This window comes from Pseudopipra pipra, chromosome 11 (assembly GCF_036250125.1).
Source record: "Pseudopipra pipra isolate bDixPip1 chromosome 11, bDixPip1.hap1, whole genome shotgun sequence".
NCBI classification, from domain to species: domain Eukaryota; kingdom Metazoa; phylum Chordata; class Aves; order Passeriformes; family Pipridae; genus Pseudopipra; species Pseudopipra pipra.
The window spans coordinates 3472903-3490618 of NC_087559.1; positions in this window are offsets into that span (position 1 = coordinate 3472903).

Genomic DNA, 17716 nt, shown 5'->3' on the forward strand with positions numbered 1-17716 from the left:
CACTAAGGTTGATTTTTTGTAGAGCTGCTGTAGATAATAATGTCCTATCCATCTCCATTTATCACTGTACAGAGTTGTTGCAGAATAGAAAGTAACTACCTGTGCTCAAGACAGAGTTTACAGGACATGATATGTGACACATTCCCATAATGGAACTTGTGGGATGAGGGGCTGAAATCCCATTTCCTGGCTGGGCCACGGCTGTTGGGCCTAATGTCTCTTTGCTTCATCCTGCTGATCACTGATAAGTGTTTGCTTATTCCAACTATCTCTTCAGTCACAAAGGCCGTCACAGCGAGTGACCGAGGTCCCATTCTGCTGGATCGATACCTCCGCAGATTCTCCTGCCCCTGACACAGAAAAGTTACTGGAAAGATTAGACTGCTCGGGCTCAATTCATTCATTTTGGTAATGCAGGTGGATCCGTGGGCTCACTCCAGGGACAATCTGGTCTGTCATGAACAGACACAGTGAGAAACCACCTGAGAATGGGATCGTGCCACAAGTGAAAGGTGAGAGAGGCTTTTTTTTCTGTAGGTACAGGATTAACAATTAAATCAAAGCAACAATTACAAAGGTAACCATTAACTTCCAGCTTTATGCATAAACTTAGTTTTCATTACAAAGTACTGGTAGGAGTCATGGCTAAATTCTTGCTTTTGTCTTGAATTAGAGCTGATGTGATCAACCAAGATGCTTCAGCTGAAGCACATGATTTATTGGGGAATAGTAAAGTCTGGAGTTTTGTACTTATTCCCATATCAACTCAAAATAATGACATGCTAATTGTTATTCATATATACAATTCATATTTTTATGTCTCCTGATATATCTTGGTTGGCACTGGTGGATGGAGGAAACCCCTGCCAACACCTCTAGCTGAACAGCCTATTCTCTTTTATATTGCATGAGTTTTTTAAAATTAGGAGCTATTCCCCTGAAGAAATATTGGCAAGTAAAAAGGTTGAGGAGTCACCATGATACAGAATTTAGTTAGAGCACCTCAAAAATGACTCACCTACAGTTCCACTTCTCAGTCAGTAGATTCCTGTATTTAATTTTCCATAACTAAACAACTTGCCTTTACAACTGACAAAATCCTAATTAGATATTCCAGGTAAGATTAGAAATAAAAGGTCATTGCGAAACAAAAAATGAAGTTTCCTTCTTTGTTCCTCTGTAATGTATTAAAATATCATTAAAGAATGTATTTATAATTTGATGGGTTTAATCTTAGAACAGCCTTACGACTTTAAAATTTTATCTCTGCTCCTTTTCCTAGAGGCCTTTTTGGAATTCTAGAGATCTTTTTACAAGGGGTTTTTCTCATCAGAGAGAACAAATTCTTATTTATCCAAATCAGCTACTCAGAAAAGCATGAATTAGCTTTTTCTCTCTCATCTAGGTAAGATTAAGATCCATTTGTGATTACAATACTATAACATCTGTCCTCTAGAGAAAGAAAAGACAAGACATGATTTCTCTGGGTAAATGGTAATAGTTTTAAGAAATCTAGTTATTTCATATTTTAAGAAGAAAATCAGGAATAAATTCTTTTTACATACTAATAGTGAAAATAATCCTCAATTTTCTGATATTTCTACCTCTTGAAATTGTGCCTGACTAAAATAGAAATTGGATTTCTGTGGGTGAGGAGAGGGAATTGGGAAAATGTTTTAATGTTTTAAATCAAAATGAAATTAAATCCTGGAAGATAAAATGCAGCCACACTCCAGAAATCTGCCACAGATTCTCTTATTCTATAAAACATCCTTACATTAAAAAGCAAGAATAATAAAACAAACTCTTTAAAATTTCATTTTAAATAAATTAACTATGCAGTGGGTTTAGTGTATGAACAGTGGATTAGCCCTCACAACACCACAGGAAAGACTGTTCTGAAGGAAAACATTTGAAATATCCTCGAATTTAAATATCAGAAGTAAAGATACTAGTAAAGATAGTAGTAAAGAAGAAAACTGCAACTGCTGCTGTAAAGTTGAAAATAATTAGAAGCTTTATGTTTAACCATCTGGAAATCTAAAATAAACCCAGCACTTGTGACCTTCCAGCCACCAGTCTACATACTTCAGGTTGGAAATACTTCTATTGAGTTCATTTTGTCAGCAGGAACAGAAAGGAACTGATAGTCTGACTGAAGAATTCTCCAACTAAATTACAACTTTCCAGTGCTTCCTACTCAATAGGCCACAATAAGTTAACAATGTGGGATCAATATTCTGTTAAATTATCTTATTTAAGAGATTATGATGCAAGATCCAACTCTAAGTGGTCTGTTAGCTTCTTGTGCTTCTGGAAACTGGGCTCTACTGGACAGGAACCAAACCAGCCCAAACCAGAGAGATTTTACTAACACAGAGGACTGTGGAAACATTAAATGCTCGTTAAGTTAACAGAAATATCAGTTCCTGCTTTATAGAATGATCTATAAAGCAGGTCTGTCCTGAATGGTTTAGCTTTTCTCCTGCCACAACCTTTTGTAGCATCTCTTTGATAATTCATCAGTTCTCCTCAATTCTCAACCCTGCTCAGTTAAGATGAAGTTTTGTTCCTCAGGAATGTGAAAGGAGTTTTAAATAAAGTCATGTGAAATGGTTACTTAGACAAACAAACAAAAAAAAAACCACCAAAACAAAACAACAACAAAAAACAAACAACAACAAAAAAACCAAAACACGGGTCCACTGCATCAAAAATTTTGTGGGAGATGACAGTATAAGTCATGTTTGGTATATTGTTAATTTAACATGATTGACACTCAACAAGGCACATTAACATTCTTCCTAAGAAAAATTAGGAACTTCATTCCTGCCAGTGGGAGGGAACTCAACTCATAAATTCACTGCTGGTCTCTCACAAACCTTGCTGAGAGCTGACATCAAGGTCTGTTCTGTATTTCTTGCCTTGAACCCTCCTCACATTACTTGTTCCCACCTTACTGAACACCATTCCCCGTTCTCTGCAGACTTACAGCATCATAAAATTCAGTGCAAAAGGGGGTACAGACCACCTCCCCTGCCCTCCTGGCAGCACAGAGCACAGCACTCCCCCCAGTGCTGTCTCTGCCAAGAAGATTGTTATGTGCCACCAGCAGGAAGGTGCTGATTTCACCCTGACCTTGGAAACAGCAGAGAATTGGGGAAGTGGGAAGTGGGTAACACTTGGAGGTGCTGCAGAAATATGCTTATGGGTTTAGAGATAGGAGACAAGCAGAGAAAACACTTCCATGTGGTGCAGAAGGTCAGGAAGTTTATAGAGGTCTTCACCACCGAGAGAATTCTCTCACACCTCATCCAAGGGATGCTTTCTGATACCATGGGAGAGCAGAGCTCCCCTTTCTCTCCACCTCTGAATGTTTCCATGGCCTGAGCCAGGTAAACATTCTGCATGTCAGATGTGCTGACTGTGGTCACTACAGCAGGCAGCACACAGGCTCCTAAACCTGCCCACGTGCACAGATCAGGACTTAACCTGGACAGTTTCTCTCTTTTGGGGTATATGCTTATTGTTTTAAAACTGCAAATAACCTGAAAGTTAATGTAGGAGTCTCTGAATAGGAAACTGCCTGCTTACCCATAAAAAATGGGAGCAATTTGCCAGCACCATCATTCATTCCCATAGTGGAAAGAGCATATTCCTTAGGAGGCAATAAAAATCCCACAAAAAAACCCACCATCTCAGCAGCTTTGCTCCAAGATTGTCAATTTATGAGCAATAAAGTGTCATCCATACTTAAGCAAAAGGTTTTAGGTCCACTCACAGCAGACTGCAAGATTTTGGGGCCAAGGGTGATCATTTTTCTGTCTGTACAGCGTTGGGAACAGAGAAACTCCCCCTTGTGTCAGCCTGTTGATCAACTCAGATTGATCACACAGGGAAAGAGCAGCCAATAACTGCTGCTAAATATTAAATCCCATTTCATAACCTGCTGGTTTCAATAAAAAACTTGTGTTCACTTTTGAGGGTACTTTTATCCACTTTCAAGGACATTCCTGTGAGAGTGAGCAGCTGTAAAGAGGGAAGCTCAAGGCATGTCAAGTCCTTCTGCTCTACCAGGTGGGTCCCCATAGAGGTGACAACTCCCACAGCAGGGCAACAGGGGGTGAGACTTATGAATGGGAATATCTTCTGTATAAAACAAGCAAATGTGCATGAAAACATGTCAATCCATTCATAGAATCCCAGAATGGTTTAGGTTGGAAGGAACCCTAAAGCCCATCCAGTCCCACCCCATGCCATGGGCAGGGGCACCTTCCACCGGCCCAGGTTGCTCCAGCCTGGCCTTGGACACTTCCAGGGATGGGGCAGCCACAGCTTCTCTGGGCAACCTGTGCCAGGGCCTCCCCACCCTCACAGGGAAGGATTTCTTCCTAATATCTAATCTAAACCTACCCTTTTTCAGTTTAAAGCCATAACTGAAACTTCTAAAAGAGATTATCCTCTTCGTAAATCAAGCACGTGTGCACACAAAAATTTCAATACATTAAGGGAAAAGAAGGAAAAAAAAAATAAAAGAAAAAAAGGTTCCCTCTCTGCAGATGAAGTATGAAATTACAACCTATCAAATCTAACTTTCCCTGGTTCATGAGTTCCAGCTTTCCTCCCTTGTTCACATGGAAGCTGTACCCATGGGACTTGTGATGTGTGAATGTGAGTTTACACAGTGCTCCAGCTGGAGGGAAGAAACAAATCAGTTTAGCATTTTTATATTTTTAAATCTCTTGCCTGCTGATGTTCTCTTCCCTCTCTGCTCGTTTCATATTAAAGCTTCATTGTTGTTCAGCTCCTGCTTGTATTTGTTAATATTACAGTAATCTGATTACAAAGCAGGAAAAAATAGCATGCAGTTTGGGTGGCTAATCACACAGCCTGGATGTCAGCTTGGAACGCTGGAATGCCTGGAAAAAGGCAGTTTGGGGCTGCTCTGGAGACAGCTGACGTCAATGGGAACAGAGCAGGGTAAGTCAAACCCATGGTGAGCAACCAGAACCCTTGTACCTAAATGTTTATTACATCAGTGCGGACATCAGATGTGTTAATGGGTATTTTAGTCACTTGCCAGCAACAAAGAGTGAAGTTCAGCTACAAAATTGTCTTCCCTTCTCTAAGCTACCAAGTCCCACTGTGCCTGGTTAAGGAGCCAATTTCTTAGCTGGTGTAAATCCATTCCCCATTGCAATTTCCAAAGCCCCAGTTCCATTTACACCAGCAGGGAGTTGGAGTTTGTCTCAGTTTTAAGTGGGTCAGGCTGAGGAGCTTCCCCTTCCTCTGATCAGAGCTGAGAATCTGCTGAACACCCCACAGACAAAAAGGCACCACCTCACAGAGCCAGGACACCCAGCCTGGGACAGAGGCCCAGCTGGGACACCCCTCACACCAAACCCACGGGCTGGGGGATCCCTGTGCCTTGCACAAGCTTTAGTTTGGAAGGCTGAGAAGGAACATCACAGCTGGGAAAGGTTCATGCCATTTCCTGGATCTGAATTTATTTGCCCAGGAGTGCACATGGAGCCTAAATCAGCCCCTAAATCAGGGCTCGTTTTTGTAGAGCATTGAGGAATTAGCTGAGAAACCCACACAGTGCCCCCCTACATGGCTTAGCACATCCTTTTCTCTTTGTGCCTCAGCTCCCCCAGCCCTGAGATGGGGACAGTCACATCCCAGCTTTTTATTCACTGTCCCTTTTGGCTGTTTAGGTGGCATTTTCCTTGGGAAAGAACAACACCTTGGCTGTGTAGAGCGTCCAGGAGGGATGTGATGACACAAATATAACATAGCAAAATAGAAAACAAAACACACCAGGAAGTTCCATACATTGATCCCATCTTTTCCCTGTGTGTTAAAAATGAAGAGCCAGGGGATATTATTAAAACTGCAGGAAGTACAAGTACAGGTGGACATCCAAGAAATCCTAATTGCCTTGCTATTTAGTTTTTCATAAATAGAAGCAATGATCTCTCTTTCATCATCTATTGATTGATAGTAGCCAAAGCAGATGTGATTTGGTTTGTAAATATTTCTGGCAGAACTGACAGAGCTACAGGAATAATGAGCTTTGCAGTGAAGCAAAGCAGGTCACTCCTGCCTTTAAGAATGATCAAGAATTTTGAGCCATTTAAATGCTGACACATGAAAAGCTGATGCACTGGAGACCTGCACAGAAGCCAAGTCCTTCAGAGACTTGCTGTAGAAGCTTTATATTACTGGAGCTAATCACCAAAGAACCAAAAGCACTGGGGAGGCCACTGGATTTAGAAACATCCACGAGCAAAATTGCAGGTGATCCAGTGGGATGTGCTACAAGCTTTGAAGTGGTTCAGTCCATGTGGAATTTCATCACCAGAAATATGAAAAGATACCATTTTAAAAGCTGTTTTAAAACAAGATCTACACTTACTGGATGCACTCAAGTAATGTTCCTATTAATAAAAGCCTCTGATATTGTATGCTCAGGAACACTAAAGAGATCTTTTAGAACCTGTGGAGGGAAGTAACACAGAAGCAAAGAGTCTCTTTTTAGCCCAAAAACAATCCTTAGAAAAAAAATTCACAGAAAACAAGACCTACATTTAGAATATGACTGTGCAGCTCCCCTCTGTCTCTAGAAGTTAATGTCACTTCTTCTCGCTCAGCACTTTTTCTTTTTAATTATTTTTTAAATTAACTGCTTACACATCACTCTCCAGCCTCCACTTAGGTCCTGGGCAGTAACACGGTGTGGGTAACACCACACTTAGTTCTTCTGTTTGCCTCAGGTTCACTTCACTTTGCATTTCTTACAGCTTCTGGAATCTTTGGAAGACGAGTAAGAAGCTGCCTACACACAGGCAGTGCCAAGCAAGAGACTCAACCTTCCCAACAAAAGAAGAGGAAAACACAACCCCGAGCCCCTGATTGAAGATATTTCCTCAATCAAAAGTCTTCTCATTATGTGCAAACTGCAACACACTTCTCAAATGCAGACTTCTCTGTTTGGTGGTATCCACTTCCACACACACTCTAACAAACACCAGGAGGCTGGACTGTGGATTTTTAAGGAGTTAGAGGGAAGAGGTAAGGATTAGTTTATATTTCGGTAAACTTAGCAACTAGGCATCCCACATCCAAGCTAAGCACTTGCACACAGATATTAGGAATGTCTTTGAATTCTCACTGGTTTCAGGGCCATATTACAACACGTGGAGCTGAATAGATGGATGCCTGAATTTCACACGGATTCTGTATTTACATGACCCTTGTGCAAAGTCAGTCCCTTCATTCACCCCCTAAAACACACAGTATACTGCCAGAGAGAGATCACCTTTCACTTGGCACAGATGCATCTCTCGGGGCAAAGAATTCCTGCCAGCTCTATAGACCAAAACAACATCAATAATTTCATATATCTGCTCCATCTAACAGGGGACCGTTTCACAGCACTGCTTCAGCCACCCACGCAGCCACTTTACAACTTCCCCTCTCATTCATGCAAAAAGCAGCCCTTCACAGCCTTTCACTGAATCAGGGCTCTGTGCTCTTCTCTGGGTTATTTTCTTTGTGTTTCCAAGCAATTCCTAGTTGTCAATCAGCATGTTTGTTCTGCAGCTAAACTTTACTTTCTCATGCCTGGTTCAGGCTCTGTTTGATCTCTCAGCGTGATTTCCACAGTCCACTCGGGCATCTCACTTCCATTGCTTCCCATGCATTTGCATTTTGGCTGCCTTCCCTGTCACCTTCCTGACACGCCGAGCTCCTCTCCCCCTCCTTCTATCTATTGTACCCAATTTCTACAAAGAACATAACACAGGAGGAGTATTCATGTCAGCCTAAAAACCAATTCCTTCTGCACCCACAGCCTTCACATCCCGACAGCAAGCAATCTACAGCTTTCTAAAGCTCTGGGACAGATAGCAAAATCTTAGTTTAACCAAAAAAAAAAAAAAAAACACCACCAAACAAAAAAACCTCCAAGAGGCATGTTTCAAAAATGCCCCAAATGCAGCAGTAATCTTAATAGTCGCACGGGGACGATTTAACTTCCATTTCCTCTCCCATCTCAGTGAATGTATTTTGAATACAGGACAGGTGCACAAAAGGCAGCTCCGCTGTGGACTTATTAATCTGTTTTGTAAAAGAAAAAGCATCTAGAAAATAGTCCTGCAGGAAGAGATTAGAGAGCAAATCCCAGGCTCTTCGGGGAAGCGCCGCAGCCGGTGGGTGATACATTGTCTGCTGCAGCTCTATCAGGAGAAGGATCTTGCAGAAAATGCTGTGCTCTGCACTGCTCACCACTGTACATCCTGGTAATTTAAGACACTTTTCCAAGCAGGGGCCATCATTTTTGTCCTAGAGAACCGTTTATAAATAAAGCTGATGTTTGTCAAACCTCCGACTCCCCGGTACAGAACTCGCAACTGTGGTTTTCTGCCATTAAACACCCAGGGACTTCACTGCTGAATAAAACTTCACTGTATATTTGAAAGGCAGTTCTATAAATGTCAACATAATGGAATGTAGGGTAGGATTCGATTCACTCAGAGATGCTCAGGTTCAGGTAGGTTTTTGGCTGTGCAGTCCCCCTTCCCTCCTGCCAAGCACAATGTCAGCGAATTTGCTCTCTGTGAGAAATAGCCCATATATTTATTTGTACTGTTATTTATTATTAAATATTTCTGCACAGTGGTTTTTCAAAAAGGTCCTAAATTGTTACCCACGACATTATTTTCTTTTCGCCATTAAAATTTCATCTTATTATCAGAAAATGACTTTTTTTCCCCTCTAATAACTCTTATATGACAGGCAGCCAATTTTAATGACACCAGATCCTTGCAGCACATACTGAGGACAAGGAGGGGGAAAAAAATGACTACGAGGCAAACTGTGCATTATGGAATCAATATGACATGCTTTGGAACCATTTTTTTTCCTGAAGACAAGAAAGCCCTCCCATCCATTTTATTCTACAAAAGAAGAAATCTGCAGTGGGACTGACTGAATAATTGCAACCTTAATTACCACGAGCAACTATAATGAGAGGAGCTGTGATACACTAAGAAAATCCTCTAAAATGCTAATGCATCTTCATGTTTTAAATTTAGATAGTCATTTACAGGAAAAGTCAGGAGGTCACAAAGAACTACAAAGGACTTTCAGAGTCACAGGAGCTCTGTCATACCTGTAACCTGCCTCTCCCTGCCCCAGTATCGTGTTGAGATTTGAACGTGTCAATTGAGCAAAATGGATGAGAGCTGAGAGCTGCTCCAAGTGCATGAGTTTGGGAAGGAGGGACCCAAATGCTCCCCCAGCCTCATTTGGATGATCACCACCACCCAGCCCCTGCGTCCTACAGAGAGGGAAACAAGGTTCAGGCAGATGTTTCCTCTTTCAGAGGAGACAAATCACTGTGTTAACTTCCTCTCTCCTTCATCTTCAACGAGGACAAATAAATGACTGGCATCTGTCAGATAACAGCCAAGATGATTCATACTGAACATAACGTTCATTTTCCAGTAACGGGAAATATCCAGGTTCATTTTGCATGAAGCAAATCTTCAGTAAATCTTCTTGCTAGAAAGAAAAATGACCCCTTAAGGATATGTACCATGAACCTCTCACATTGCTTCAGCTCGCTGAGGAGCTGCAAAGAGGTGTGAGGTGTTGTTACTGTGCCACTGCTCTGCCAACAGGACTTGCAGCCAAACCTGTGTCTTGCTGTGAGGTGTTGCCATCGTGCATTATGTTAGAGGTGCCACCAAAATAAGGATTTGAGCCTGACTTGGAGACATCATCTATCACACCTGGCACAGAGGTCAAACTCCCCCTTCATGTTCAATGAATCACAGAATTGTTTGCGTTCACCAACACCTCAAGATCAAGTCCAGCCCTAACCCAGCACTGCCCAGGCCACCACTAAACCAGGTCTAATTCATTCCTACATCCTAAGCTACTCATATTGCTTTGAGGGACACTCATTGCTCTGTCATGTCCCCCCAAACTGAAGGGCTCTTTGGAGAGTCTCAGAGGCTGTTTCCACCCTGGCAAGCAGTGCAGCACAACAGGACTCGATCCACAGAGCAACACTGGTGGTACAGCCTGTCCAAGCACCCAATCAGCACCTGTTTCTAGTGAATTCCACAGCCCAAATGCCTGTTAACAGTTAAAGTTCTTCTGGCTTTTGTTCAATGAATACAGAGCTTTTGCACTTAGAACAGCTGTGCAATAGAAGTCAAAGCATGGAGACTATCCAAAGATCTTCACAGGGGCATTCCTGGTCCCTCTTGGACTAGGTCAAAACTTAAACAGCCAAAAAATACCCCTCTGACACAGCTGGTACAGCACTGCTTGTGTTTCAAGGAGTGATTTCCAGTGTTGTTAGACAGCCAGGCTCCTCATCCACTGCAAAGGTCTGAATTAAGAGCTGCAGAACAAAATCCAGTAAATCAATAGGCAGCCACAGAGAGAGAGCAGAGTGCTAAATCACAGCAATGCTAATTTAGAGCTAATTAGGAATGTCAGGGAGCTGTGTCCTCAACACTGGCCAATTCAGCCCTGTCTGGATGGAAGCACTTCCAACACATGCAGAGAAGCTGATGTTCAAGAAGAAATGCAGGAGATGAAAGATCAAAACCAGGGCACCTGTGAAATTTGGCTGCTCCTATGCACAGAGGGCTGGTGCACCAAAGCTTCCCAGATAAATGTCACTGCTGAGACAGGAATCTGTGTTCCATCCCCTGCTCCAGATCTGGCCCCTTCTGCTGTTCCCGCAGGGAAATCTCCCGAGTTCAAACCCAGACTGAGGATACTGCTCACCTCTCAGCAAAGCTAATTTGCTTTTCTAATACATGTTATCATGAAGTAGCTTATGCATAGGGGTTCCCAAAGGCAAAAACCAAACAACATTTCCCTCCTTTCCCATGTAGCTTTTTTGCCGTGAGTGCAACTCAGTGTCTGCTAACGACACATTGAGTCAGTCTCAAGGGTGAAGTTACCCGAGAAGCAGAGAAATGTTAGGCTCAAATGAACACCTTCACAGCTGCCTGAAACTCAAAACAGACTGGGTAAAATGTTCCTGCATCCCAGTGCTGTGCAAAGCACAGGATACAGCCTCACTCTGTGCCTGGGTTTCCACGGAGGATGAAGATGCACCCTCAGCATCAGGGGAAGGGGGTGGGAGTGATGCTGCTCACAGCAGCTGTAGAACAAAACACCAGATTCACCCCTGGTTTTCCCCATCTCTCCAGTTCCTGCACTTTTTTTTTTTTAAGCTGGAGCATATATGTTATCTAGAAGGAAGGTTTTTTGAAACAACTTCTGAACTATGGGGTTTTAGTTCAAATAATTGAATTCAAAGAATCTCTAATGGCCTGTGGAGGCTTGGCTGGCAAAAAGAAACCCAGGTTTGTCGTTTTGGTGAACACAATTAAAATGCACAGCAGTCCCTCTCTAATAGCACGTAAGAGAGTTCAGTGGGATTGTTTGACTGTGAACTCTGCATTTCCTTAAAATCCTCTCTCTATTCACACCATTAAAATGTTTTTAGAAACTCTGAATAAACAACATAAAGGGCTTTTTTATTGCATGTTACTGAAATATAGGGAAAAACAGGAAAATATCTAAACTTCAACAGGAAAAGCACTTCCAGATTTCCACAACAGATGATACAGATAATAGAGGCATTTATAAGCCTTTTTTCATCTAAGGCTGAAGAAATGGTGGCAGCACCTTGTTTATGGGGTTGATGAATCAGATGCAGCACTTCCCTGCTTTTGTGTCTCTGCTAATTGCCCTTTAATGGAAACTACTTACTTTATTGGTGTAAAAAAAAATGCCTTGAAGTAGGTTTTCTAGGCAAAAAGCCCAGTGCTTTAATTAATACCTTGAAATGATCACTGATTAATGATACCAGTTTGGGGCTGTTGCACAAAGGTTTTTTGCTCAACTTCTCCCAAAAATCAAGAAGATTAATGATGTTATCACTGGTACAGAAAGCTCCACCCCTGAAAACACTGTGATGGAGGACACACACAACATTTAAAAACTGCAGTGGAGATTGTGAAGAAGAAGAGGAGACAGCACCAGAGTGCCTTCAGAGGAACAGCCTCATTAATGCTGTGAATCTTTCTCATGGACTTGGAGAAGATCACATTTTTTCCCTCCATCCTCTACTAGCTATATTTTGCAAGAAAATGTCTTTTTTATTTCCCCTCAATAGAGAAGGCTGGAAAAAAGATATATTTTAAGTCTCAAATCCCTGATTTATTGTAGTCAATACACTTGTTTCTTGAAGTGGGGAAGGAAGCCAATAAAACTAAAATCTACGTTAAACACCAATTTGTTTCTATGGTTTAATGCTGTAGGAAATCACAAACTGCCAAACCCTTCAGGTATATCACAATCTGCTTTGTAGAGCATAATTCATTATCTGGTTACAAAATTTATGCAAAACTCAGGGTATAAGGGTTGTAAAGATCTTATGGGCAGATCAGATGACAATTACTGCTCCATGGAGCTGCTGTCATCACACTTACTATGTAATTCTTACTATATCTCCTTGGCACAGATCAATACAAAAGCAGACATAGAATCACAGAATGGTTTGGGTTGGAAGGGACCTTTAAGACCATCCAGCTGCACCCCCTGCCATGGGCAAGGGACACCTTCCACTGGCCCAGGTTGCTCCAAGCCCTGTCCAACCTGATCTTGTGTAGAATCATTCTGAAAATCTCCTCCTCTGCCAAAAGCACCAGGACCAGGAGGGTCCCAGGATGAGGATCTCGGGCAGGGAAGGCAATGGGGCTGGGCTGCCCCCTCCCTGCCCTGAGCAGACACACAGCACAGGCACACTGGCTGCCTGGCATACCCTGAGTTGTAGATGCTGAGCTGCCTCACAGCCAGAGATGGTCCTCAGAAGCCTGAAAGGCAACTTTCCAAGCACATGCAGCTGGACTCCACCAGGAGAGCCTGTACCAAACACAGCTGTGCTCTCCCCATGCCACCAGTTTCAATCCCAGCCCAGGGAACTTTGCCATTTCACATGATGGTGAGAGCTGAAGTGCTCCAGTGTCCTGGAGCTACCGTAAAAGCTTATTAAATTATTAATGAATTAAATTAAAACATGTAGGAGCAACTATTGTGCCTTTGTGTGCTGGGGCCAGAGGCATCTGCAGCTCTTGCAGACTCCAGGCTGTCTGGATGCTGCAATCCCTGTCCAGGCAAAGCTCCCACTGGACAAAAAGCGTTTTGCTTAGTAAGGACAAGGACGCAGCACACGCTTCCCCAGCATCGGCGCCTCTCCCAGCCAAACAGCTCCCTCCCAATTTTCCATCCCTTTGCTAACATGTGAGGCCATATTCAGGAGGTGAATACGTTCAGTAGTGCTATTTGCCAATATTTTTGCTCAGTCCCATGCTCAGTTGTATTGTTGCACAAAAAACCTGTTCATTTTCAAGGCAAGCACACAAGGAGAAAAGCAGAATCCTGTGAAAAAGGTTGTTGCTATGTAGTAGGAAGATGCAGGCTAGAGAGAACATCTAACCCATAATTTAATTGATATTCTATATTAATTATTACACCTGTGCCCCCTCTCTAGCCCCCATTTAACTCCTTGAAACTTGGCTTAGATCCTGTACAATAAACACAGGACCTTCTCCCTCCAGCCTCTCAACCCTGGCAGGATTCTCCTCATCAGAGCCACAACCGTATGGTGCACCGGGAAGGATCTCCACATTAAATCTCTGGATATCAGTCATCAGTTGTAGAAAAACACACTCTGATAGCACCTGCAGTTTTCCTGATAACTGGAGCAGCTTTGCCTGCCAAAAGCACACATGGCAGCTGCTCTACCAGAAGGAGAACAATATCAGATAAGGCACTTCTCTAATGTCATTTAGACAAACCAGTGTAAAGAATAAATGTAAAATATTATCAGTTCTTGTTCTTTGTTTGCCTTGAAAAATTAAGAAGAGCCAGGGTGAGTACAGCTGAAATCAGAGCAGCCCTGAAGGACTTCTCTGCAATTAGCAGCTCTACCTGCAAACGAGGCCAGTACAGAGACGTTTATGCCACAGAGGATTGTTTGTTTTTATGACTCATGACACTTGTCCAAGGCAGATAAGCAACACCAAATGACTTCTGTGCCAGAATAAATAGGAGCATTACAGGGACTTTGAGGACCCACTGTGCCAGAAAGCAATTGGAAACATAGCAGACATGACAGTATCAGCAATATGTAAGACACAGGCAAAATTTTCCTGTATGTAAAATGCCACCTGCTCTGTGGCTCTCTCCACAATAAATTACTGCACCTTTGAAATTTTCAAGAATTAGCAGTTTCAGTAGTTACTATTAGTTCTTAGCTAAATTTTCAGTCTGTTACAAACCCTGTGAGTGGTTTCATCTTGCACCTCAACCAGAAGAGAGATCTCCCTGCTTTGTTTGCACAGTGGTCTCACACTGCAACATCCAAGGAGCATATCCAGACACCTGGATTATCCTGCTTGTGGTAGGTGTAGCACAGCTCTCAGATGGAAAAATAACTATGAATGCTTCCCTTTCATGCTGTAAAGAGACAGCAACAGATGGCAGTGCGAGGAGGGCAATAACAAATCAGTCCTTTGGCCTTCCTGCAGTTCCTTCCTCCTCGGAGACAGTCTCACCAGCTCCACATAATGAATGAATAGCAGGGTGCTCTCATCATCCTTCTGTTTTCCCCCTTTCCCAGCCACTTGTTATACTGCAAAGAGCTTCTGCACCTGGAACCACAGACATCCCAGCATTTTTTTATCCTCAACACATCTTGGAGCATTGATGCTTGCATTGTAGCTTTTCAGGAGTGTGTTTTCCTTGAGAAAGAAGAGTTGCAAACCAATATGTGTAGGCAGGGACTTCTTCAGCTCAAAACTCCTCAGAATACAGAACTTTTTCTACCCCACTGAGAACAGAGAACCTGTATTTGGTCTGGGCAGGGCACCCATCCTGGTTTGGGTGCTGAGACTGGCAGGTTCAATTGCCCAGGACACAAGCCAGATAGGCACATGCTTCCAGCTACCTCACAATAAAGATCTTTGGAGCTGTTTCCTATTTTCACTAAAGTGTAGCAACACCTCTGTACTCTGGGGTTCAAGTTTCTAGCTATTCTCAAGGTTTTAAATTTTTCCTCATAAGAGCATTAGTTCCCCATTGGGATATCTCATCAAAAAACATGAATACCTGAAGATAAATGCTGCGAATAAACAACATCACCATCTTCTCAGGCACCAAAATGATAATACTAACATGGAAAGCTGTAAACAGCTACCAATTTTGTTCATTTAAGTCCTTTCTTCTTAGAAATAATAATAACAAAAAAAGATATTTTGGACCCTCTCTCTTCAGTTTAACAGCAATAACAATGAAAATATGCATGGCCCTTTTTCTCCCACCGCCATTCCATCCTTCAGTGAGCACAATAACAAAATGTGTCGCGTGAGAAATCGATGTCAACATTTTAGCTTTGGACTCGAACTTATTTGATCTAAACTTTGAACAACTTGGCTCAGATCCCAAGAATCTGCTGAGCAGCTCCAAATCCCTGAGAAAACAACACGTGTAGGCCGGGTACCACCTCGACAGCAGATGCTCTCAGTGAAAGGAAATGTCATAATGTTGGCTGGTGTCTCCAAACAGTTCTGTCCTCCCAGGAGCGTCACTTCCGTGCAGTGACATCCTGCCAAGGAGCACAACTTTGCTCAAGGCTCCTTTCGTCTGTGAAGCAGAAGCTGCAAAGGCAGAGCCTGCAGCACATCCAGGGGGGATGTATATTTAGTTTTCTGCTCTTGGCACGGGGTTGGTTTTGGTGGAAGCATTCATCAGGAGTGGGAGCATTCACAGTGCTTTACAACTGGCCTCTTTATAGCTGTACAGCTACTGCTGACAAAACGTTTGGGCATTCAATTACTTCTGGTGTAGTAGGGAGAACATGATTCCAAGTTCAGGGAGTTTGCTTTGGGCAAGGTGGAGAATATCATTATTTGCACAAATTACTGCAATGATCTGATTACAGCTGGGGCTGGTGTGGTGTTATCCTTGGGTTAAGTTAAAGCTTTTGCTTTTTCATTTCTGCTATTGGTGGCTAAGTAGATTGATTATGTATGAGATGAAAGAGCATGTAGGAGTATGCTAATGCTGATGTTAAGAGCAGACTTTTATCTTGCAGCATTAAGTGAATGGAGGAAAGAATGACAGAATTGGCTGCTGGGAGCTTAGGCAAGGTCCCTTTAGCTTTTTTTTTTGGTCAGAGCCGTGAAAGCTTGGAACTCACCTCAAAAGTTCCTGTGTCCAGGGGACAGCACCAGGGAGCCCTGAGAACTCAGCAGCTCTGCCATAGACAGGCAAAGGCTCCCTCTTTATCTTTGCTTTTCTCTTTACAGATGTGACAATGTAAATAAGCCACAGTAAAACTGAAAGTCAAGTCCCATTGCTGAGACTATCAACACTCATAAACTCATTTGATTCCAGCTGAGACACCAATTCTCCATATGCTTCCCCACTTACCTCATCAGAGCTAATGGGACTAATCCTAACACGGAAAGCCAAATAAACACAGGGAGCATTAATGTGTTTTCTCTGCATTGACCTTTCCATGAGACCTGGGCAAGACACTCACAATGAATTCTTGAAGATTTTCACAAATCATTACACAATCCCTCCAATTAAGAGGAGGTCTTGGCTTTACTAAAAAAAGCACTTTCCGTACTCTGAAATAACAGCAGCATTTCTACTCGTAATTTTTAATTAGAAGGTCTGTGTGGGAATAAAAAAAAAATTTAAAAAAAATAATAAAAAATAATTTTAAAAAAAAAATCAAATGTACTGTTTCCTGAGTCTTCCCTGACCAGCCAGAGCCTCTCCAGTTCCACCCACACCAAAATAGCTCTACAGCATGGGAAAACTGAAGGGCAGCAATTTGGACAAGGTCTGCTGGAATCCTCCCACCACTTTGTTCTCCTCCAATAATTCAGCCATCATAAAACCAAGTACGAGGCCATTTATCACTGGAATGTACTTGATTACATCTTTTTTTAAAGTTCAAAGCACTAAGAACCATCAGAGAATATAGAGCTTTGTTTTTCAACAAGTAGTTAGAAACATTATATGGGATCCAGCAATTTATTTCTAATGGCAGAGGGAGGAGAACTTCACCAGGTATGCAGCAAATTCTTCAGAGTTACCCCAAGTGCTGCTGTCTGAGCCTCCCCCACCTCTAGGTTGCAGCTCAGCAGCAGGTTTGGGCTGTTAAAAGTAGCTTGCTGATATTCAGAACTGTGAGTAGCATTTGTAATCACATAAAATAGACATTTGATAAAGCATAATGCAATGGAAACACTTTCTCTCTTGATCGTAATTTTAAGCACAACCACAATAAAAAAGCTTTTCTTTCAACCTGACAGACCTAAAAATTAATGATTTTTTTTTTTTTTTTATCTGCCTCCTTTCCAAGGAAGAGGTCTGGTTTAAGTTGCAAAGAAACAAAAGCCACTATCTAAGTAAAACATATCTGTGCCCATACAGAGCTTTCACTAAAACACTTCACAGCTGTGAAGCTGCAGAGGTCATGCTGACCAGTGTTACTTCATGGTGTCCCTTGTGCATTATAATCTGTGCACTCTCCTGGATTCTGATAAAACTTTTAACTTTCTGAAGTAAGAGCTCCTTTTTCCATCTCTCTCTGAAGCTCCTT